General features: G+C 41.7%; 1 long non-coding RNA gene across 1 annotated transcript in view; it reads right to left on the bottom strand.

Annotated features, from left to right (window-relative positions):
* LOC135314177 (uncharacterized) overlaps positions 1-23,045 on the bottom strand; it is a 62,551-nt gene extending 39,506 nt beyond the window's left edge. The window contains exons 1-2 of the long non-coding RNA XR_010373629.1: positions 22,933-23,045; positions 21,370-21,584 (exon numbers count right to left, since the gene is read on the bottom strand). This is a non-coding gene — a long non-coding RNA (uncharacterized LOC135314177). The remainder of the gene's footprint in view (positions 1-21,369; positions 21,585-22,932) is intronic.
* Between the last annotated feature and the right edge of the window lie 712 nt (positions 23,046-23,757).

The following is a 23,757-nucleotide window of genomic DNA, read 5'->3' as shown; positions in this document are numbered from 1 at the left end:
ATTTCACAATATTATACTAGCAATTTGTGCTTCTTTATAAGAGTGATTTCCTGCACAGAAAAGAGACAGGAAGGTGGAGAACTGTTTGCATGACACAGGTTTAGAGAGTGCAATGGATTATCATCGGTTGCATGTACTCACACACCACCACATGACAAAGGACAAAGGAAAACAGGTTTATCACCTTGCCAAAAGTTTGCAAGAAAATTCTCTGTGTTGGAAAAATGCACACTTACAATTTATGTTTTAGCAACATTTAAGGCTGAAGACATGAAAGAAATAAATAGAAAGCAAGTTTGGGAATGCACCAAGTTAGATGGCTTCTTTTACATCACCTGTATAGGTTGTCAAGGTTCCTAGAAGATCCTTATACGAAAACTTCTGAAGAAAGAAAAGACACAGCTAGACAATCCTACTCATGCAGAAGATAAAATATTTCAGTACTTCTGAAAGCAAAGGATCCTTGTAGGAGGATGAAATCCATTATGTGGCATCCCTGTCCACCTCCAGGTAAGCAGGAGAGTGAAAGGACCATTCCATTTCACGTCTTCTCCTTCCTGCTTTATCACATACAGAGCAAACCCTAATAGTCCACCCTCCTTGTGGTTTCTGGTCCTGGAGTTAAACCAGACAAAACTCTGCAATTTTAGCATTCTAGCAACAAAAGAGAACCCAATCTCTTGCCTACTCATTTATAACACACATTACAAGAATGAAACTAGGTACTTAAATCCTAACTTGTCCTTCACCCTCATTCTTTTACATCCATATGAAAAACTTCCCCACCGCCCAAGCATTCATGCTGTTGCTTCCCAAAGTGTGTAAAGAGGAAATGAACACAAGGTGTTACATTTGCCCTGCAGGTGCCCAGCTGAGCCGGAATCTGTTCCTGTCCATCTGCCCGGGTTTTGCTGTATGTGACAGAAAAGATTACAAGATTAAGGACTGTCTACTTCTTTTTATGGCAGAGAATGCTGGTTGAGATCACCTGGAGTGAAAGGTATCAGGCCTTTACGAATGTATGCAAATAAGCACAGTAGACTCTACAAGAACTGGGAAGCAAAACAGTTTTGCTTCTGGAAACTCAGAGTGGGGTTCATTACATCCCAACAGTATTCCTCTTCTCTCTTCGTTGAGCTCAGTAAAGAAGCTCCGGTTCACTCTTGCTTTTGTGGTTCTGGTGGGCTACGTTCCTCAGAACACCTATGACTTTTCTTCCTCTGTTAAGAAATGATGGCTGCTCTTGGCATTTAGTGAAAAACCCTGCTTTGGAATAAGTCAGGTGCCCCAATGTCTTTCATGAAGGCACACACATGCATGCAGCTAGGCCTTTTTGTGGTCTCCAGGTCTCCTGGAACCTTGCTTCTACGACCCTCTTTGAGCCCCAGACTTCTTTACCAGCTGCATCATTGATGCTCCATGTGCTAGCAAAGCTGATTTAAAAGTCCTTTCAGAGCCTCTGCCAGACCTAGAAATCTTTGATATGCAAGATCAGCCTCCCAAACAAACCCTAATCCAGATAGATATCTAAAATCTGACTGATCATACAGCGTTCCCTTCCAAAATGAACTGACCAAAAAGCTTATCTATTATTTTTCCCTTTCCCATGCTAGCCATAACCTGTAGATCCATACACTGAAAACCACAGACCCAAATATCTAACCGGCTCCAAAATTTCAATTTTGCATATTTGAATCACTGGAAAACACATCTCAAACTTCAGTAAAGTCTCTACTAAAGCCAACGTTACAGAACTATTTGTGATGATTAGCCATACTTCCCTGCAGCAGCGCTCTCTCTAGTTTTGCTTAGCTTGTGATCAACCAGACAACAGCATGATCATTGTCAAACCGGGCACAGAGTCACACCACCAGGCAGACATTTCCATTAGCACCTCAGTACCCCAGGTGCAGCTTTCATGGCTTAAAGGGACTTTTGAAGACCAAGGATTTTTTTCTGGCTGGCCAAAGTATATTTTATTTACATTTAAATAGTAGAATTATGTTTCTGTTCCCTTGTGTTTTGCATAACTTCTGGGTTTTTTTACTTGCAACTTGAAGAGCTAGAACATACTGACTTTATTTTAAATGGTTTACTATTCAACCCCCCCAACATACACTATCTAGTACTGAGGCTAAATTCTTCCCGTCAGAATAAACAAGCCTTGAAGCTTTCATTTCTCTCTGACTTATCTCTGATCTGTTTGAAAAACCTGACCAGATCCTTCTTTTCTTCCCACAAAAATTCACGCCAAGAGAAGTAATATCATCACAACCTGTCAACACTTAGGGGCTAAACAAAGAAAGAAACAGATCAAGAAAACAGAGATGAAAAGCTTTTGTGCCCCTCTTCCCAAACTAATAATCCCAAAATGTGTTTGGAGAATGGGGGAAGGAACCATTGTTTGAGCTAACACATCAACAGATGTGATTATTTAACTAAGTATCTCCATCCCCAGACATATCAAATGGAATGCAATGCCAGCTATAAGTATTATGTAGCTCTAAGGCATACAGTTTGGCTGAAGACTCCAGCTGGCACTGGTAGTTTTATTGTACTGTGAAAAACATTAAAGTCCTCAGATGCCCTGCTGATCACGGGATCTGAGAAACTTCCCTGAATCTGCCTGACATGTGCTCACGCTGCAGTTAACACACCCCTCCCTCTCTTTCTTCTTCCCTCGCTGCAGACACATATGCACACACACTTGCGCGCGCAGCCAACGTTATTTAGTCCGAGAACACTTGCGTTGGGCATCCATGTGCGATTGCGTTTGGGAGGGGGAGGCATTCTTTGTCCAAGTGCTAAAAAATCTGGTACCTCAACTTTCACTTGAAGGTGGCTGCAGCACATGTAGAGACCATTAAGGGCTGTGTTTTGCTTCCTAACTTCTCACATTTTTTCCTCCCTTTATGACATGTTTATTGGCCTTGAAGGGCAAGGAGGGATAACATAGGAAACTGAAGTCTTCCATTCAGCTCTGACTCACCTATTGTGCACCCCAGCCTCATTTAAGGGCAAGTTGCACTCGGCATGGTGGCTAGGTAGTGTGAGCAACTGGAACCACTAAACCCTGTTCACATCTGATTTTCAGCAAAATCTAAACCAGCGCAGTCCAGGATAGTTAAATGTGCAGCTTGGGCAATTAAGAAAAAAAGAAAAAGGTTACAGATGAATATTATTTGGTCTGAAAACAAATCTGCAAGGGGTTTTGGAGACTAGTGCCTTGAGGATTACAGCTTATTTGTGGAGCTTTAACAGGAAACTGCTAATTATGACACCTGCACAACTTGCCTTGAATTAGACCCTGGGGATGCATTGCCTTGCCTATAGATGTTAGCCAAAGCCTCGGGCTCTTAATCCATAGCCGTCACCTAAAGTGAGAACAGAACAGCCAGCCATAGGGTATTTGCCATCTTAGTTAAGAAAGGGTTTGCACAGTTTAAACTGGATTTTTCCTTCCAAGGCAAACTACTTGAGTTTTGAATACCCTTCCAAGGAGTTTTACCCTTCAGACTGTTCTGAAATCAGCAGTCTGATCCATTAAAATGGCTTCCAGTCAAAGCGAATACGTATGCAGCACTACAAAATCGTTGGGAAAACAGACTGAAACTATAAGAATCAAAGCAAATAATCTAATTGATACGATTGTAAAACGGGAATTTCACACCAATGTGTCACTGACTCTATTTCAGGTTAAAATGGACACGTGTTTCTCAAGCCTTGCCTTGGTCCTCTAGGTGGGATGAATACTAATTTCCAGTATTCACAGTGTTCACTTTGTGACTACAAAAGCCAGGATTTTGTTCAAGCTTCACTTGAGGGTTTAAAACAGGCAGTGGTTTACCCAAGACGGACTTGCAAAATCAGATAAGCTTGCATGTCTTGCAAAAATGAAGGTTCTAAAAATTGCATGGGTAGCCACATTCTGGGTGAGACTTCGGGAACAATCTGCCACACCAGGCTTTCCCACACTGCCCACTGGTTATGTGATAATGAAGCCAGTGCCGAACAGGCTGGTGTGTCTACGTGGCATGATCAGCACCTCCTGAGCTATTTTAATGTGTTAACCCTCCTACTCCTCAGCAATTTTCACCCCTTTAGCCTGTGTATGGGTCTTGGACACTTCAGGCTGCTATGGCTGTATGTTCCTGTTCCAGAGCTACGCTGGGTATTTCTGCATGGTGCTTTATATCCCGAGAAGATATTCAGTCCACCAGCACCAAGCATGTGATACAGGAGATATCTGCGTTAGGAATCCAGTCATGGCACATTCTCCACAGCATCGAGAAAGCCTCCTTTACAGTTCTCCAGCAAGTTTCCTCCCAAAGTGCAACTTACTGACAGCTATCCCTATGGCAAATAGTGACTGACTACCACGCTTTGTTTTTTAAAATCAAACTGGTGAGTGGCAAAGACCACTGACACTGCCCTCATCCTGGTGAATGTAACAGGCGCTCCCTGAAGCCTCTGAGGCAGGCGCTCATTCTATTGTCGGAAACACACCCAAGGTCCTGTCTGCAGCTCCTGCACCTGAGCCACCTCAGAACTTGTTGATACTAAGGTAATAACTGATCTCTAGGTCTTACACAGTGTTTCTGTTCAGCAGACTGTGAAGTTGTCTCCAAAAATAACCTGCCCATGCCATGCTCGGACAGAGAAGTCCAAGCCAGAATCAAAACTCTCTTCTCCTGAGGTCCTGACACTCCCGTGTAACATCACAGCGTGCCTCGCTCTCTCACTAGTGGATTTGCTGCAAGTCTGCTCTGACCTTATTGAAAGAGCAATATTCAAACAATGACAAAGCACTGCAACATTTTTTTCTCATTGGGGCAGCCAGGGTTGACAAACAGGTGGCAGGACAAGGTTAAGCAATACATTCATAGAAGAACCCAGTCATAGGTTTATTTCCGTGTGTCTGTCAATGACTTCTTGCAAATATTTTAGCTCCTTTTTGTCTCAAACTGCTTAAAGCATGGAAGCGTTCCAAGTAATAATAAACTCCTCGTCTTTAATTTATAACTCCTAAAATTGACAGAAGCCCAAAACTCTTTTTTAAGCCTGAAAAGGTGGCAGAGACGCATATTGTGTTCTCAGCACAAGAACTTCTGTGGCTGCAAGGAGAGAGAGCTGCCAATACGCTTGCAGAAATAGCAGCAGTATTTTATTTATCCCTGTAAAGCTTGGCCAGTATATTTTGCACTGAAGGAGTAGATTTATCATGAGGAGAGGGAACTGCTGTCTCCATCCCTTTTAACATTGCCCAGAGCAGAGCACATCCCAGCCCCAGGCTGCGAGCCCTACCCTCCCAGATCCTATCCAACTTGTGGCCACATCTACTGCAGGAGCATTGAGAAGGGCTCTTACATCAGATGCTGTAAACCCTCCAGAGCCTGTGCCTCCTCTCCTCCCTAGCCTTCCTATTGCAAAACCTGGGAACCAAACATCAGTCCCATTGCACCCTCTCGTCCTTCCAAAGTGTGCAGTCAACGGGCTTCTGTGCGTCTGTGTTGTAGCAGAGGCACGGAAAGCAGGGGGTTAGGAGCAAGGGAAATGCATATACCAGATCCTCCATCTGCAGCCCAGCGTAACAACGTTGGGGGAGAGGGAGAGGGAGGAGGAGTGTGGTGCACACAGCAATACAAAAAGTAGTTTTTGTGCCAGGCTCATCAGTGTGGCAGGGTAATAAGGTCAATGTGAAAACAACTGGAAGGCACATTCCCCAGTAAACATGTGCTGAGTGAAAACGGCCAGACCTTATGTTGTAGAATCCAAACCCATTGAGTCAATTGCCAGAAAACATGACATGACCTTTCAGATTCAGTGAGCATCAGTTCCAAGAGCAGGCTGCCGTGCTCTTTTCCATTTCACTGCTGCCCCCGGAGGGCCTCAAGTCACCGGAAATAATAGCTCGGGCTCAAAATCTGCACTCCTTTAATGAAAAAAAAAATACACATGGCATCAAGTTTGACCCTGGTGGCAGATTTTTTATATGCTTAGCTCTATTTCTTTAAACTTAACAACCGTGCCTTTACTTATTTATTTATTTAATTTTTTAATATCTTCCCAGAGCTCAGGTTTTCCCACAGACAACCCATTTTTGGCAACGGAGGAAACCTCTTGTTTTTGTGAATGAGGAAAATAATTAATAGCTAATGAGGTGCTCATTCCAACCCACAGCCTTCCCTCCCCAAACAAGTAAAGAAAAAGCTATTCCTGTTGGAACATATACTCTTTGCTTTCTAGACTGAGAAATGCATAAAGATGTATTTTCGCCCACAAACCTCCAAATTCTTATTTTAATCCACAGAACTCGAGCCGCCTATGAGAGGAGTAAAGCTGTGCAACATTCCAAGCACTAGCAAGATGAGAGCTTGTGATATTAAGTGCAATTCAAAATGTACTTTCCCTCCCACTGAATTATTTTCTCTGCTAAATCCTGATTAAAATATTTCTCCTCTTCTACTGTCTCCCTGACAGACTGATGGGGCTGAGATCTCAAACCAACTTCAGCTTTTAGGTGAAATATTTATTTTGAGGGCCATACAAGAAGCTTTTCTGGATACTATTCAGATTTTCCCTTCCTCTGTCAAAAAAGCAAAAAGGAGAGGCAAGGATCTGTGCCGTCTGGAAATTGTATTTATTTTGACTTGAGCTGTGCCAACCTGCAGTATACAAATACTCAGTCAAAACTGCCTACCATCTGTGTTTATTGTAGAGGAATAGCAACATCCAATGGCCAGTTAAATGCAGGTTAATTGCAGGCATGTATTGAATTCCCTGGAGAGCCAAGTACACAGTTAGCTCCCCTAGTGTAATCTCTTTCTGTTACATGAAGGAAATCAAAAAGAGAAAGAACAACAATGCCAACCCACAGAAGAGCTGGATGCCTCTCTGCACAGAGGGGGGCTATCTGCAGGGAACAATAAGGGTCTATTAAATTCTTTCATTGGCACCAGAGAAGTAAAATGAACATAAATTAATCAGCTACAAAAGATGGGACAAGTGTTGGTGCAGTTCTATTGAAGTCCATGGAGTTGTGGAAAGGATAAATTTAACCCAGGATCTTTCAATGTCTGCATATTTGAAAGTGGCTTGTTGAAAAAATTGGGCATTCTTAGAAAGGAAAAAAGGAGTGCAAGAAGCTCCCGGTGAAATGCCATCCTTTTAATATCCCTGAACAGTCATATTTTTGCCATATTGACATTTATCATTTTATTTCCTTGCATTTATAAAGCCATCTGGCTGAGATTTTTCGAAAGCACTGACAAATTGTGGGCATCAAACTTTTGAGCTTAAAGGACCCAGACTGACGAAGGCCACACTGAAAATTAGTGTCGTGCAGTGGTGTATCAGGTTGGGCGGGACCAGATGCAGATGCTGTGATGCACTTTGGAAGAAGGAGAGGAGCAGCCTCTGGCCCATGTGAACCAGAGCAAACACACCAGATCTGGAGGAGCAAAGGGATCCACACCATTGTTACAGTCACAGCCTGGGAAATCCATACCAAAAAGACACAAAGTTTAAAGTCCTTACATCAGCCTTAGTCTTCTCCCCACAGCTGGCATCCTATACTATGTATTGAATGTCCTTCCCATGTGCATGCTCCCGGGGCCCACATCACTCAGTGCGATACAGCGGAGGGATGAGGACCTCTCCCAAAGTACCAAATCACAGAGCAGAGAGCTTTTAAACTAGTACCAGATTTGACCAGGAAGGGTGAAGAGAAATGAAAGGAGGGACTTACGGGACCGCAGTATCATACATGATAGAGGGAAGGCTGTGCCTTGGCACATCTTCCCCATGAACGCTGCAGCCACACCCAGCCCTGAAAGGCAGCAGCCTGCTCCTACGCAGACCAGGCATTAGTTAGCCAGGCTAGAAAGAGCGCCAGGGCAGAGCCTTCGATAAGGGCAATGGATGAGATACAATACTCGAGGTGTACTGCACAGTAAATTGGTATCACGGAGAGCCACATTATTTCCCTGACATTCCCTTTGGCTCTGGGGGAAGTAATTCACTTTAGCCTTAAAATATCTACTTCCCACCTCTCTAGCAAGCTCTATGGCTGGCACACTGAACTGACAGAAGTGTGAGCCCCTCCTTCCACTGAAGGAAAAGCTATGCAGCACCCACATGCAGCACAAGATCCAGAGGGCCTTACAGGGGCACTTGGTGCTCGCTCCCCCACCTACATGTGTGCGCTCAGAATTTCAGCCTCTGAACTGTTAGCCTTTGGTGGGGTTAATGTGTTTTCTCCTTCCTTTCCGTATTGCCAATGGCGATGTCCTTCTCACAGACTCATATTCTTAGGGGCATTTTTAGCTCTTCCTCCCTCTTCTCCCAGACGTCAAAGCTGCCATTAAATCTGACTGCCCAATTTATAATGCTGAAGCCTTTCAGCCAAGGCTTAGTCATCTCACGCCTCATCTTACTGAAGCTTTCTCCCCTCCAGGCTTCTGCCCTTAGCCCATCCAGTCCATTTATCCAGAGTCACCTACCTTCTCTGCCATCCTCAGATCCTTCTGCTACCCACCCAATGCTCATCACATCAAAGCTTATTGTTTTCACATTCAGCACCTTGCACAACTTCTGTTTTGTTGGTTGGTTTTTTTTTCTCTCCACTTCCCCCTCTTTTCATTTTCATCCTGGCCCTCCTCAGCTCTCCTAGGAGGAAATTTGTTCATTGCTTTCTTCCAATTTCATACCAGAGTTTCCTGTATATGCCAGAAACCTGATCAGGCAGCAGTACTCTACCAGGTTAGATCCATATATCATATGGCTATGTAAGTTTAGTTCTTCCTCACTCTGAAACATTAAAATAACCATTACCACCATGAAAAGTAAACATAACACTACACTTTTCTGCTCCCTTCAGTTACATCTCAACCTCACGTATTCATGCTGGCTTCTTTTGGGCATAAGAGAAGAGCTATATATGATACTATGTCTGTGCATGGTCTCCCTCAAAACTCCTTCCTCTCATGTTTCACCCAAAACCATTCTAGTTCTCTGTTTTGAAGCCACATCTTAAAATATCTTTCCATATCACAGCACTTACAATGAAATATTTGTAAGGCATGTGGGGCTGGATTCTTAAAATGCATAAGCCAGTATGGCTTTGTTGACATCCATGAAATATAATCAGCTTTATTAAAGCGTGTGGAGTAGCATCAGCTGGGAAGTTGGCCCCGCAATCTAAAATTCGAATAGAAACAAGTCACTGATTCTGAGTTTAATTCAAAAAGCACCATTGCACCCTTGGGATTTTACATTGCCAAATCTATTTCAGAAACTAAAGAGTAAGAATCATGTTTCTTTTCATACTGATTTCTCAGTTCAGAACAAGCAATAGGCGAAGGCTCCGCATATGCTGTTGTTTAAACTGCTGTGCCAATGAGCTGAGCATTTCAGCCTGAAGCTGACACCTATCGCCATGACCCATGATGCCCTCATTTACCTCTTGAATTAAAATGGAGCATATCAACATATTTCCTGTCTTACTCCTTGGATAGTCTCTCACACAAGGCTTCAGACTGCAAAGCTCATCATTAAATGCAGATTATCACACCCAGGAATTTCCAGAGGCCCAGAGAAAGATGCTACAAGCTTGAGTTCCTACAGTGGATTCAATTACAGTATGCAAGGGACATTTAAACAAGCTTCCCTGGGATAAATGAGAGAAAAAGAGCCAGCACACTCAGCATGAGTAAAATAAAAAGCAATCTTCAGCTGGTGCCAGCCATGCATATTTTGAAAACCATCCCCTTCAGCCATTACTAACAAGAAGTCAGCAAAAACTTTTTTTAGAACCTGAAAAGACAGAAATTTAAAGCATTTGGCGGCACAATCTGTTACTTAGGGACAAGCTCATTAAAAATGCACCACTATTTACTGAAGGCAAAATGCAGACATGTACTTTTGCATGTAAAGCAAGCACTTATTGAATGATAGGAACACCTCTCCTCCTGATTGGAACAGGAAGAAGGATTGGTTTAATTGTGCTGATTGATGGCTCTCTGAAAGTAGGTAATAATTGGAGAAGCTAGTCCAAAACCTTACACAAACCCATAAGGCCAATGACTAAGAGATTGAATTCAACAAGAAAGGAGCTACAGGGAGTTAAAAGGAGCTTAGGAAGAACCACATAAGGGACCCTAGGCTGCATGCACATGGGGAGAGCAGGGGTGACCGCTGTCTAGGTAGCAGTCTGAGCAGCACATATCCATGCCTTTAGCAGGACATAAACTTGTGAAGGGAGAAGAGGGACCAGGCAAACTGAGTTGAAAAGACAAATGTCAAGAATTGCCGAAATAGGAGCAGGGGAAATCAGAAATCAAGAGAAGTGACATAGTAGGAAGATGAGGCTGAGGAAAAACACCGTGACTGTCAACCCAAGTCAGAGGGAAAGGAGAGGGGGAAGGACCTGGAGCAGAGGAGGTTAATTATTCTCCTTTTTCCACTGAAACTACTTCTTTTGCCTGATCGGCTGCTGCAGACTGCAGTTAAAGTTTGTTGGGGAAACCCAGCTATTTGAGCTGGCAACTGATCTCACCATGGATTTATACTGCCATAAAACTCTGACTTAAATCAAGTTGTTACTCCTCATCTTGACAGATCAGGAGCAAGCCCTTGAAAGTGAAAGGTGCCATAGGAGCATGAAGCATTTTCTTAAAACACAAATAAAAGACCCTGAGCACAAACAAACACTTGAAGCTCACAGCTGTGAATTCCCTTGCTACATAAAGCCATATATCAGCCATTCCTATGGTTGATGGGAGCAAGTCACTTGTTTGTTTCAAGACAACATATTATACATATTGCATACACTCTGTAAAACATCTGAAAGTAAATGCAATAACGATTAAAATAATCATTACCAGAGTAATATGCTCTGTACCCTTCTAGATCTCTTATGTGGCTGTTTTAACCTCTGGTCTTCAGAGCCCTGGGTGCCCATGGCTCCCTTCAAAACAGGTTTACAAAATCTAATATTTGAGGGAAAAAAAAAGCGAGAGAGCTGTCAAAAGGCTTAAATTCAAGAGTTCCTGTCCAAGAAGAAAGAGAGGGAGAAGGAGCTTGGCAAATTAAAAACTGAAAGTTTGAGAGGCTTGTAAAAGTGAGTAGACCAGCCTGCTACAACTCCATGGCAACAGTGTACAGTGTGCGACCACTGCACACATTGAAAAGAAGGAAGGGTGGAAAACAGGTTCCCAGTCAAATAATATATTTTTTCTGGTCGAAGAATTGATTGCAGCATATCTCCAACATCCCACATGATTCATAAGACTGAACATCATTCCAAACTGCCCTGGCTGCACCAAAAACATCTCCAGAAAAATGAGATTTGCAACCCCAAGACCTAGCCCGCTTGACTACTCAACACTGCTTTCAACCTTCCCATCTGGCAGCTGGAGAATCATCCTCTCTGTTGGATAACTGCAGACATATACTAAGGTTAATTTATTCAAAATAAACCTAATAAGAAAGTAGAGGTTTATAAAGAAGCCATAGCCTCTTCCAGATTATTTGTTTTGCTCCATTAAATTTTCCTCTGGCAAATATGAGGAATCATTAGGGGAAAATTTATAGAGGGAAGAAAAAATGTTTTGATGCAAGAAATAATTAGAATAATATCTTAAAAAGATAATCCAAAAGACCCTTATTCCTATGTCTTTGTTTTGTGTCTTACCCTCCACTCCCTGTTCTGCTCCCCTTATATAAAAAAGTGTTTAACACAGACTGTGTGAAAAGGGAATGAAAAAGAAATAAAAGAATCAGTATTCCTGGTGAATAATTTGGCTAGAGGAAAAAGACAGATACAGATCAGATTCTTTTGATATGTTAAAAGCATCCCAAAATGCCTACGCTCTGGATGCTTTTACACAAATTATCTTTCATCATAAAAGTACAAAATACATATAATGGACAGCTCATCTCTCTCCAATGAATATGTAGCCACTAGCTGATAAGATAATAGACTAAACGCTGACCTGTCATAGACTTGACGATCATAAAAGTAGAGTTTAAAAAGTTGGTTCTTACGTCTCAGGCATTTAATGGGCAGGCACTAAGACATGCTTCCAATCTTCAAACTCTTTTCAGACTATTCTGCCTTAATAAGCATAGGCATAACCCTCAGACTGGTTGTATTTGGAGAAAGACACTGTTTGTACATATACTTCTCCTACAATCTCAGTTCCCAGGAACTCCCTCCCACTTAACCTTAGAATGACTTTAGTGTCACGTAGTTGCTCTGAAAGAAACAGATTAAAAATCTTCTTAGAGAGTGCAGCAGCCCAATTTTTTATATATATTCTAATCGCAAGAGGAACTTGAGGCATCAGTTGATGAATAGGCTCCCAATAAACAGTAATTATTGAACTATTGTTGCCGTGTGCAAACCAGCTGAACTGTTGAGAACAGAGCCTCACCACTGGTAACTTTTTTAGTGGTGGCCTTCTCTGAATCACCCTTGTCTCCCTGTGGGATCCATCTCTCCTCTCACCATGTGCCATGGTGCCCATGACAACCAAGCTTTTTTCCTATGTCTCCTTCCCCAAGCACTTTCTTCCAAGGCAGGAAAGACAATGTATTATTGGCCTTAATAATTAATCTAACAGGCACCTTCATTCCTATACATGCAGCCTGTATCTGATAGCTTGCTTGGTCCTTCTCTTTTCTCAGTATCTCTCTTTGGAATCTGACAGCATTCCTGTAAGGATAGAAAATACTCCCTTCTGTAAACAATACAGAAGGTAAATTAATTTGGACTGGGCAGAACGCATTACAGATTGCTTTTATGTAGCTCACTGTCCTGTAAGATGTCACATTAGGATTGCCTGTTTATTGGAAAATATATTTCAAATCAACAGCCAGACTGAAAAGAAACAGCATGTGGTGCTCAGACTTCAGAACTGATGGGTCTGGGTTCTAGCTACACTCCTGCTACTAACCTGCTGTGGGATCTCTGAAAAGTCCCTGACCCTCACTATCATGATTTCAAAACCTGAAAACCAGGAAGATTAGCTAAAAAATGGTAAGTTATTAATGAGGTTCAAGCAGCAGCTTCATACAGATACTAGCACCTCTTCCTATTAAATTAATAGAAGCTCAGCTCTTTAAAGGAATTTAGGTGCTTATTTCCACTACAGAAGCTAAAAGTGCAGCAAAAGAAGTACAGTTGGCCACCTCCTGGGGGAACAGACCTGCATGTCTCAAGCCTTCTCTTTTTCTCCCTAGTTCACATCACAACCGCTTGTGTGGTACTTAACACTCATTTAAACCAATATTTATTAATTGACTTAGGCAATTACATAGTTACAGAAAAGCTTTGCATTCTTCCTTGGTGCTATGTAGACATAGCCACAGAGCTCAGAGGAAAGAGCAACAGCTTTTAGATGGCAAAAATACAAACACTAACAGCATTCAGGGGTGAAGGCAGGCCACTGCACACAGGCACAGGTGTGCAGTGGTGGCTTCTTCCTCCCTAAGGAAGATTCACGAATGTGGCAGGTATCTCACTTTTATTTATCCTGGATATAGTTTTTCTTATTCTCCCACACTTAGAGCAGACTCTGGGCATCAACTGTTTTCGTTGATGGGGTCCAGAGAAGGGCCACCAAGATGATCAAAGGACTGGGAAGCTGCCATACGAGGATAGGCTGGGAGAACTGGATTTATTCAGCCTTGAGAAAAGGAGGCTCAGAGGGGATCTCATCACCAGGTACCAGTACTTAAGGGGCAGCTACAAAGAAGATGGAGACTCCCTTTTTACACGGAGTCCCATGGAGAGGACAAGGGGGAACGGACACAAGTTGCTCTTGGGGAGATTCCAACTGGACACCAGAGGGAAATTTTTCACACTGAGGACAGTCACCATTGGAATAATCTCCCCAGGGAAGCAGTTGACTCGGCCATGTTGGACACCTTCAAGAGTCGGCTGGACAGGGTGCTGGGCCATCTTGTCTAGACTGTGCTCTTCCTAGAGAGGTTGGGCTAGATGATCCCTGAGGTCCCTTACAACCTGCCATTCTGTGATTCTGTGAATCTATGTGATTCTGTTTTGCAAAGTCAACTGAGCACTTGCGGTTTTTCGCTTCAGCAGGCTGTGATGAGAAAAGTTTGCTTTTTTTAAAAAATCAAAGAATAAACAATAAGCAAAAGAAACAAAGCTTTAAAGAGCTTTTAAAAGGAAGGTTGTTGGTTTTGGTTTGTTTTTTTTTTTAAAAAAAAAAAAAAGCAACCCCTGAAACGGCGTTTATTTATTCTATTCAGTCTCCGGAACCGCTGCATCCTCATGAACAGCTTCAACCTCACTCTGCTTCTTTAGTTCTGCAATATTTGAAGATATTTCTTTTCTTGATCCAAATTAGTTTTGTTGATCGGCTTGAGAGAAGGGAAAAAACCCACACTTTGATAGTCTGACAGACTTAACATTTGACTCACTAATGTTCATGAAGCTCTAAAAAGAGAGGCTGAGGTACAGGCACAGCTTTGCCCAGGAGAATAGCTCCAGGAGAGTGCGTTAGCCCCTCGACCGCCTGCAGTACCACCTGAGTCCTTGGAAAAATAACCTGCATACAGACAGCGCTAGACAACCTCGGTGAGCAATACATATGCTGCCTTGAACAGAAAGAGGGTTCCTTTGGGCAGGAATCCAGGTGAGCCTCAGGATGAGCCAGTAGCAGCACAAGCAGGCTGGCACACATGCTGAGCGGCACTATGAGTGGTGAGACTGGTGGTACTTGTCGCAGTCTCCTACATACCCTGAGGTCTGTTTGCCCACAGCCTCTCAGTCATGAGGTACTCAATACAACAACAACAAATTCTTTCTATTTATTGTACCCAGCGACTATCACAGTGTGACTCCAAAACTATCCCATTTGGATTAAGAAAAGTAAAACAGTAAAAACAGTATGTGATTCACTCAGGCAGTGTTAGGGACAAACACTCTGGGAGTGCAAAAACAATGTTTTAATTATTTTGTGGTGAATAATCAGAAAGCACAATATGCCTGAAATCACCTTTTAGTGGTCTTCTGGAATATAGAAGAACCTTGTCAAGCTCAGGCTGACTGGGAGCCAGTTGAGAGCTTGCATGATCACACCACTGGCTTGTTAAGACACTTTCACAATAGGTTTTTTGATTTCGCTTCCACCAGCAGCCTCACGCTGAAAGGTTACACTTACAGTCAAAGAGAACCTGAGTTCAATGCAACATGAGCCATTTCTTAGTAACAGAGGAAAAAGACAAAGATGTCCCCCCAGGACCAGTGGGGCATTATTCAACACAGAATCAGAATCTGAATACAGCATTAATAAGAGTATGAGGTACATTGGTCTATGTAATGTATGTATTACTATACATACAATTGTATGTATACATATATATATGTAAGCTGGTGGGTTTGTGGGGCTCTGTGAAGCCCTAATATGAGAGAAAGTAAAAGGCAGGCAAAGAGATGAAGCTGTGGCCTTCCTGTAGCTCTCTGGATACTCACCCTCAAGAGCCAGCTTGTTGAAAGGGCAGAGGATTTACTCAGTGTTGTGCAAGAAGTTATTGTTGAGGCAGCGGGTGCCTCTGTATCACTGTGACTGTACATGATGCTGCCTATTCCTATCACACTGCTACGGCAGAGGCCACTTCCCTGGTGCTCTCCACTGCTCAGGGACATTATTCCAACAAGCCAATCTCTCTGGCTTAATCCAGCCTCTACAGATGAATTAATGTAATCCACAGGTTCCTACAACTGGAAATTATGAGAGGCAAAGTCCAGTCTAGAGATGCAGCACCTTTTTTTATGATGGTGCTAGACAGGCTGGATGTAGGCTCACCAGCGACTGTTAATCTGAAAGTTATTTAAAAAGATGATGGTCTACTGGTAGGTACTTTGGAATTCATTCTCTCCCTTTTTTCTGCCAGACCCTTGACTGCGTAACTTTCTAGAAGTGCTGAAATGCTGATCCTTCCCATTCATTCATTTGTGCAGGGATAGGGATGGGTAACATGTGTGTTCTGCCTCAGGGTTGATTATGGTGGCTTATGCATTACTGTACTGTCATGAGAGCAGGCTGATACTTTATGCTTCATACTGCATAACTCAACTATTGTCAATCATCAAATCCCCAAAATATAGCACAGTCCAGTAAGAAAAGGGAATTAAATGACATAATACATGGAATATGAGCAATGCTCAAGGAAGGATAAATAAAAGCCTAAGAGGCGCAATCTTTCACAGAGACCTGAAACCCACACTACGTAGCAACCCAAAGTGGTTACTCAGAGAAAGAACAGAAAAGCACATCAGGCCTAGAGTGATTCTTCTTCCACCTTCCAGCTTCTGGCAACCTGCCATTTAGGGATTTCCTGAGCCAGAGGTTGCATCTGCATCAGCGTGTTTAATAGCCCCTGCTGGACCTATTTTCCATGAATTTGTCTAATTGTTTCTTGAATCTATATCTGTCAGCAATAAGTTCCACAACTGAATTATGCAGTGTATGAAAAAGCACTTCTATTTGTTCTGGTCTGAAGTAGCTGCCTGAAAATTCCCTTCATTGCCCCTTTAGTCTTGTGTTATAACAGGGGATAGTCATTTCCAATTCACTTTTCCCAAGCCACTTATGACTTTACACACACCTGTATTACTTGTCTCTCTTCCAAGCCGAACTGCCCTATTTAATCTCTTCTAGGAAAGCAATTTTATAACTCTGCTCATCCTTGTTGCCCTCCTCTGTACCTTCTCTTTTTCTATCATATCCTTTTTAAGAGAGGATGATCAGGACTGTACACTTGGTCAAGACAGGGGCGGACCATAAGTTTGCAGGTTGCATAAGGCCATTTTCTATTCTGTTGTCTACTTCTCACTTAATCATGCCTAACATTGTATGTTCCCCTTTGTTCTCTAGCTGCAGGCAGGTCACTTCTCTCTTGCCTGTTTATGCTGTAAGCTCTTCAGGGTGAAGCTGTTTTCTGATAATGAGTCTGTACAGGGCCTACTGCACAATGGGGGGCTACAAAACAGGCTTTCTGAGGTAGACGCTGCTAACCAATTTTTATGCAGGTTGCCAGACAAACCTAAGTTAACTAACCCTACTGCTTGCTGGCGGTGACGTACAGGAAATGGTCACGCAGGCCACTACCTGTGGGTTAATCCCAAAACTACATTCTACATACAAATGAGAGGTAGGTAATACAAATGACATAAACCAGAGAGGCAATAGTAAACACTTCTGTTTTAGTAAACTGCTCAGCAATGCATGGAAAAAAATCCATTATGGGCTATTAATAATCACTCCAAAACTCCATTCCAACTCAGGAAAGCCTGAGCCCCTGCTGACTTATGCCAGGGGAATGCACCAGAGAATTAGTACCATAGATTTATCCTCCTCAGAAGCTCTGCTGTTGGCCACGGGTGCTAACAGATAAAGGAATAGATACATTTTTGTTTTCATTTACCGTGTTTGTCTTTATATTTTCAACCATATTAATTGCAGTTGCATCCCATAGAGCTGATTGCTTTGCAAACCCAGACATGACGCAGTTCCTATCTGAATACATTTCATTCTAAGGAGGCACAAAAAGATCCAGGCTTTTGTGCATTCTGGCCAAGTACATTTCTTCTTTGCTATGGAATGGCACTCGTCGGAGATATACTTCTCCTCCACTTCCTGACCAGCACACCCCAAGCACAGTGTCTTACGGTCAAGTCAAGAATCTTTGTGGGCCAAAACTCAACCCTTTACACCCAGCTGTTCTCATCTACTGCTTTCATTCCCAGCATTGTCTATCCTCCCCTACTCCTTATCTCCAGCATCCACAGACTCTGTATCTGTACTTTGGAGAACACCTGCAAAGAGAACTTAACTAATTTTTAGAACAGATTACCTAAAATGCATTGAATATCTGTGTGGACATACTTATTCAGAAATAAAGTAACCCTAATTCAATTTAACTTACTTCACTTCCAAAGTGAATTAAGGTAGATATAATTGAGGCTACTTAAATTCTGATTAAGAGTCTTGACATCTGCTGCAAGTGAAGCTATATTATCCACAGGGAGTTAATTCACCACCATAAGCGTGGAAACACAACCAACTGCATAGCAGGAAAGCCAGAGAAAAAGGAAATCGTTAGTCCCTGAATTGCAATAATCACCGCAGTGTATTTATGCTAAATGCGTACTTAATTTGGGAGGCAACATTCTTGCATACCAAAAAGGGAAATAGACTCACCTTGCTTAGAAGAACAATCCTATAAAATTTTCCAGTTAAATTTTTATTTTGTAATAGGATTATAATTGTGTCAGAATTCCAGAGAAGTTGGTTAAGGAAAAAAAAGATAAAGTTTTATACAGTAAGTGCAACAGCAAGCAAATCTTCCTTGCTAACTCGTGGCTGTGTGAGTGTCCATCTTTATGTGGGCAGAGCAGAAAATGTCTTAGAAAATTACCCCACTTTACACAATACATCATAGAAAACCCATGTGTGCCCTGCTGTGCTTTTCTTCTTCCTATCAATTTGATGGTTAATACACTTGTTTTCACTTGATTGCAGAATCAGAGAAACCTCAAGCCCTTGCTGCCTTGATGCTGTACCTGTTTCAAGCCACACTGATGAATAATTCTAGTGCTAAAAGACCTGTGGATGTCATTGAACAGCCTCGTGGTTTCAGCTCTTGGTTCAAGGGTGCCACCCCTACACATGATAGAATTAATTCCTATACTGTTAGTGAAGATGTACACATGCATGAAAAGCTGTTTCTTCATTATCTGCTTTTACTATACATCAGGAGCTCTGATATTTGAAAAATCCAAATTTATTAAACTTTGCACATTATTCAGTTCATTCTATACCATTATTATGCTGATCTTTCGTGTACAGCAGCAGTTATTTACAACTGAACTCTGAATCTAAAACTTAAAAGCAATTTTCCAGCTTATCCTTCACTTCCCTGTTGACAGCCATAGCAAAAGCAGATTGCTTGGGCCGTTGGCCCAACCTGGGCTTAGGAGAAGCAGCAAGTGCCCGAATAAAGAGTACTGCTGCAAAGCAGCAAAAAGTGCCTGAGAGCAGAACCAGACAGTAGCAGCTGAAGGAATAGGTACCTCTGCTAGACTGTTACACAGCCTAATAATCTTCCCCAGCTCTCTCCACATCTCTGCAGCTGTGTGAAGGCCTTGTGATGTTTGGCCAAGGCTTTAGTTGTCCAAGTCCTAATTCATGCTGTTGAAGGCCATGCATGTTTCTAGAGATAATGAAGAAGGAAAGCTGTGATCTTTCCCATGAAGAAATCTAAGAGCTTTTCTGGACCAGCCTCAAACATAGTAATGAAGGACTAAAGCTCTCTTTCTGTCATATATATGCATTTTTTTCTAACTTTGTCTTCTAAAACTTTACAAGGTTTGACATTTACTCCTTCCTGTACACCTCATTCCAACAGCTGCATCGTCAGTGGAAATTTCTCCATAGTCTCTAATATTAACACTGTACATGTGGAGAACTTGGAGTTTGACCAAGAAAATTGCTTATTTTCCCTTCCTTCTCCTAGATTTCAGTTGGTTAGAACTCTACTGCAGAATCAAGGGTAATTTCACAGGTTTTATAAGAAATTTTTGGTAGAAATCTAAAAGCTTCCTGTCTTCCCTGCAGAATTTCTCCTCAGAAAGACACTCTAAAGATACCCTAAATAGTAACTCAAAGTTGCTATCTCAGCCTGATGAGATAAGATGTAGCAAGCTCTACACCAGGTCTCCTCGTCTACTCCATAAAGACTGTGTCAAGGATATGACTCTGCCTGTGTACTACTCTCCTCTGAATATTCCCCAACACAGTTCAGCTTATTTCCAGATAGTACTGGAACCTTCAAACTTGTTAACTTGTTTTAACTACCTTTCACTAAAATCAGGGTTTTTAAATTTTTTTTTAAAAAAGGTGGATTTAAAAATTGCTGTTTGAAATAGAGATACAAAAAAGTTAACTAAAATGGTGAGAAAAAAATTCACGTCTGAAATCAAAACATTTCATTCTGAAAATTCCCTTAACAATCAAAGTCCACATTGACACCAAGTGAGAAGAGAGAAAAAGATGCTACTTGGTATTTCTGAGAAATTTATTCCTCTGAGAAAATGTTTGCTGATGCAGACAGGAGGGAAAAAAAAAAAACAGGAAAAAAAGACACACAAAAAATCCCAAAACCCGTAAAGAAGTGGGAAAGAATACTTAAGGGACATAAATATGTAAGGGATACAAGACCTTCCTACCTCATCCCCAGAACATTTCAGAGCAAGACTAATAATATGATTTTAATGATACCCATGTAGGAATCAGTCTTCTACCTGAAATTTCTTCCCTGACAAAGTGATCAAGGCCTCAGCCTCAGGTAACTCATAGAGAAATAATACGTGAGAAAAATATAATTTTAATGTCTTCTACCAAAAATGATGACCAGCTGTGCCCTCTATACTGGCGTTATTAGTTCATTACTTCCAGATAATGGGGAAGTAGCTTTGCTGTGTGGTCCTAAGTGAAGTAGACTGGAGTAGTGAGTTCAAAAATGACAGAAAAAAAGATTCCAAGAACTCAACTGAGAAGCTTACTGGAAAAGTGGGGCTGAAGATCTAAATGCAGGAGGTGGATGATTCAGTAATGAATGGTAGGCTCATTTTGACAGCTTGGGCTGCCATCCAAGCTAATTTGTTTCCAAGCCTTCAGTTTGCCAACTAAAGTGGCTGAGAAATAATAGGCCCCAAAAAAATATTTCTAAGGAAACACAATGCCCATTATCACCGAAGGAGAAAGAATCTGCACATTTCAAAGAGGAAAAAGAAATTTGAGATCTGCCAACTTTGGCCAGTTCCAAATGACACAGGAAGGAGCACTTACAATGCAGTGAAAGGAAAGAAGTAGAGTATTGTTAAATAAATTCAAAGTAAAAGTCATCATAAAAAATAGACACAATAAATAGAAGGATGTTTCACAGTGAGATGACTTTGTGGCTGAGCCCATGTAAGCAGCCTATGATAAAGGAAAGAGTCGGGCACAAGAAAAATGAAAAAGACATTGGTAAAGAGTACTAGTACATGATAAAATGAAAAATAATTAGGCAATCTTTATATTTGACTTGGTCATCATAGAATTTCATATAAACCAGTCTGGATATTCTATAAACATTAGAGACTTAAAAAACTCCCCCACACAAACACTTCGTAGCTCTCAATAAAGTCAACAACAGCAAGGAATGTCTTGTAATTGTCACCAGAGGTTACTCCTGGGCTTCCTTGTCCTTCCAGTCATGCAGTACCTGTATGATCTCAGCCTAGACACTTACAGCATATCTACATCGAGCACTGGGCAGAAATACCCAACTTACCAGTAAGGCCACATGGCACAGCACAGAGCTGTGTTGGTTATACACCTCAAGTTGGGAAATGGAAAAGCCATGTTCTGTCCATGGATCAGCCAGATGCAAACACCAGACCTGCTGAGCGGGAGCTGCCAGTCCCTGCATGAGGGTTGGAAATACATCCACAGCCACTCTCTGCCTTCACTCCTTGTTTGTTCATGTCCACTAAGATGACAGCTCACCTAGAAAACAGAAGAGAAGCAGGAGATTTGATAACCATTTTCCAAAAAGTGAAAGGTTTTTTTAGAGTAGAGCAACCAGATGTTCCCTACTAGAAAAAGGAGTTAACTTTAGGTGCAGTTAAGGAGAATAAGAGATTTTGAAGTGTTGAGAAACTCCTTCACGGCTACAACAAATACCTCTAGAGGTTGTATACTCTTTTTCACCACAGACTTTTATGAAGAGGCTAGATATGGCCAGCATATATATCAAAAGCTTTTTAATTTTTTTTAATTTATGAGAACACATTAAAATTGTTATTATTTGTAAAAATATTTCCTTCTTACAATTTTTTTTCTACCTAAGGGCACAAAATTCCAGTTTTCTGGAACAGTGGTATCCCATCTGCTTTAAGACCTGCTCAGCAGAATACTGAAGTCACCTGTTAGCCTTCAGCTTAGGTTTTCCTAACATCCAGCAGCTGCAAAACTCACTTTTCTCACATGCTACACACTTGATCCTACAAACGCCCTCTCTTTCTGCCAGCGTTGTGCACAAAAGCAAACTAACACTTTGCTAGGAAAAGACTTGACAGTCTTTTGCATGATACCATCTCTGTGATGCCCCAACAACACGGGAAATGGCTTTGTCAGCCTCCTAACCATCTTCCTGATTTGAAACCTCTTTTTTTTCTGTAAGGTATGTTCAGCCTGCATTTTTAAATGAATGAAGGAAGAATGAAACTACTGTAATTTACTAGACAGATTTCTAAGTTGAGTGGTTTTAGATGCACATTTCATGGTGGATGATATTGAGAACCACTCCTAATAGATTTATACAGGTGCCCACTACCTCCATCTCCACTGAGAAAGGAATCTGGCACTGAAGGTTATTTTTTCTATTTATAATACAATTGCACTACTGGGCTACTTAATTAAATGGGCACTCAAAGCTCACGTATTCCCTCAGGGTAAATCTAAATTGCAATGGGAAGGTATGACTGCAACTTATGCAGGCACACCAAGCTGAGCTTCTGCCTCATGAGTATCAATAGCAACAAAGCTATACGTGAGCAGGCTTCATTGCAGGCTGTGTCACTGCACACATATTTACACAACTGTGTCACCACTGTGTTTTTTACAGCAGCTAGATTAAAACTAGCTACAGAAGAATCAGGGCCAGCACTGGACTCATGAAATATTTGAGAAGCTAAGATATGGAGTCCCTTCCCCTTCCAATCACCCAGTGAATTTCTACCTAACTTAATTTCAGAGCCTTTGTAACTGCCCCTGTTGCTTGCCCCTAAAGCCAAAAATATTTCCATGTGCTCATTTGCAGCAAACACAGTTTTAATAAGTATGCACATCATACCTTACAGTCTTTTCACATCCGTTTTTATGGGTGGTCACCTCTCCACAGCAGAGCCCAAGGGTTTATTCAGTACCTTGGAAATTGATTCTTCCTCATGAGAAGGTACTGGCTGGATGCCACTGAAACAGAAATAACCATGTTTCCAGAGGTGAGATTGTTTGTGTTAATTCAATAAGCTGCATCTTCACAATATTCTGTTATTCGAAATCCAAGTGTTTTAAGAAATTAACCTTTCAACAGAATTCTGACAAGGCAGGATGTTTTGCTGATAGATGAACAGTATCCTGACACACTTAAACAGATTAATATTTGTGAATTTTGACATAATTACTGATTTCCTCAACAGATTTAAAGTCTAAGTTTATCTTCATGTTAATCCAATTTCATGCCTAGAACAGAGCAAGCACAACAGAATGTCTTTCGTAACCTTCTGATATCATTAATTATTGCTACATTGGGAGTTACAGCATGGAACAAACAGGTTTTTAAATGGAAATCATTTGTCTCTCAGCAGGGAGACTCAACAGTTTTATTTCCTTCAACACCAAGCTGCATTCAAGTAATCTTGTTTCATGGTGATCCTCCCTCGACAACCTGCAAGTCAATGGTGAAATCCCATCTATTTTGTCCCTGGATTGGTCAAATATGCTGCCCATAAGGAGAGGTGACTATTTCCTCTCCTAATTGTGGAGGAAGGGTTTTCTATACGTTAAGGCCACGCTTTCCCCAAGCTGTGGGCATTTGGTCAGGTTTCCTGGTGATTTTCCACAAAAGGAAATCCCCTAACTCATTAAAAAAAAAATAGATTAATTGACCGGTTCAGTA

This window comes from Phalacrocorax carbo, chromosome 7 (assembly GCF_963921805.1).
Source record: "Phalacrocorax carbo chromosome 7, bPhaCar2.1, whole genome shotgun sequence".
In the NCBI taxonomy this organism is placed as follows: Eukaryota; Metazoa; Chordata; class Aves; order Suliformes; family Phalacrocoracidae; genus Phalacrocorax; species Phalacrocorax carbo.
The sequence above is the reverse complement of the archived record's forward strand: the minus strand, read 5'-3'. Positions and strand labels throughout refer to the sequence as shown.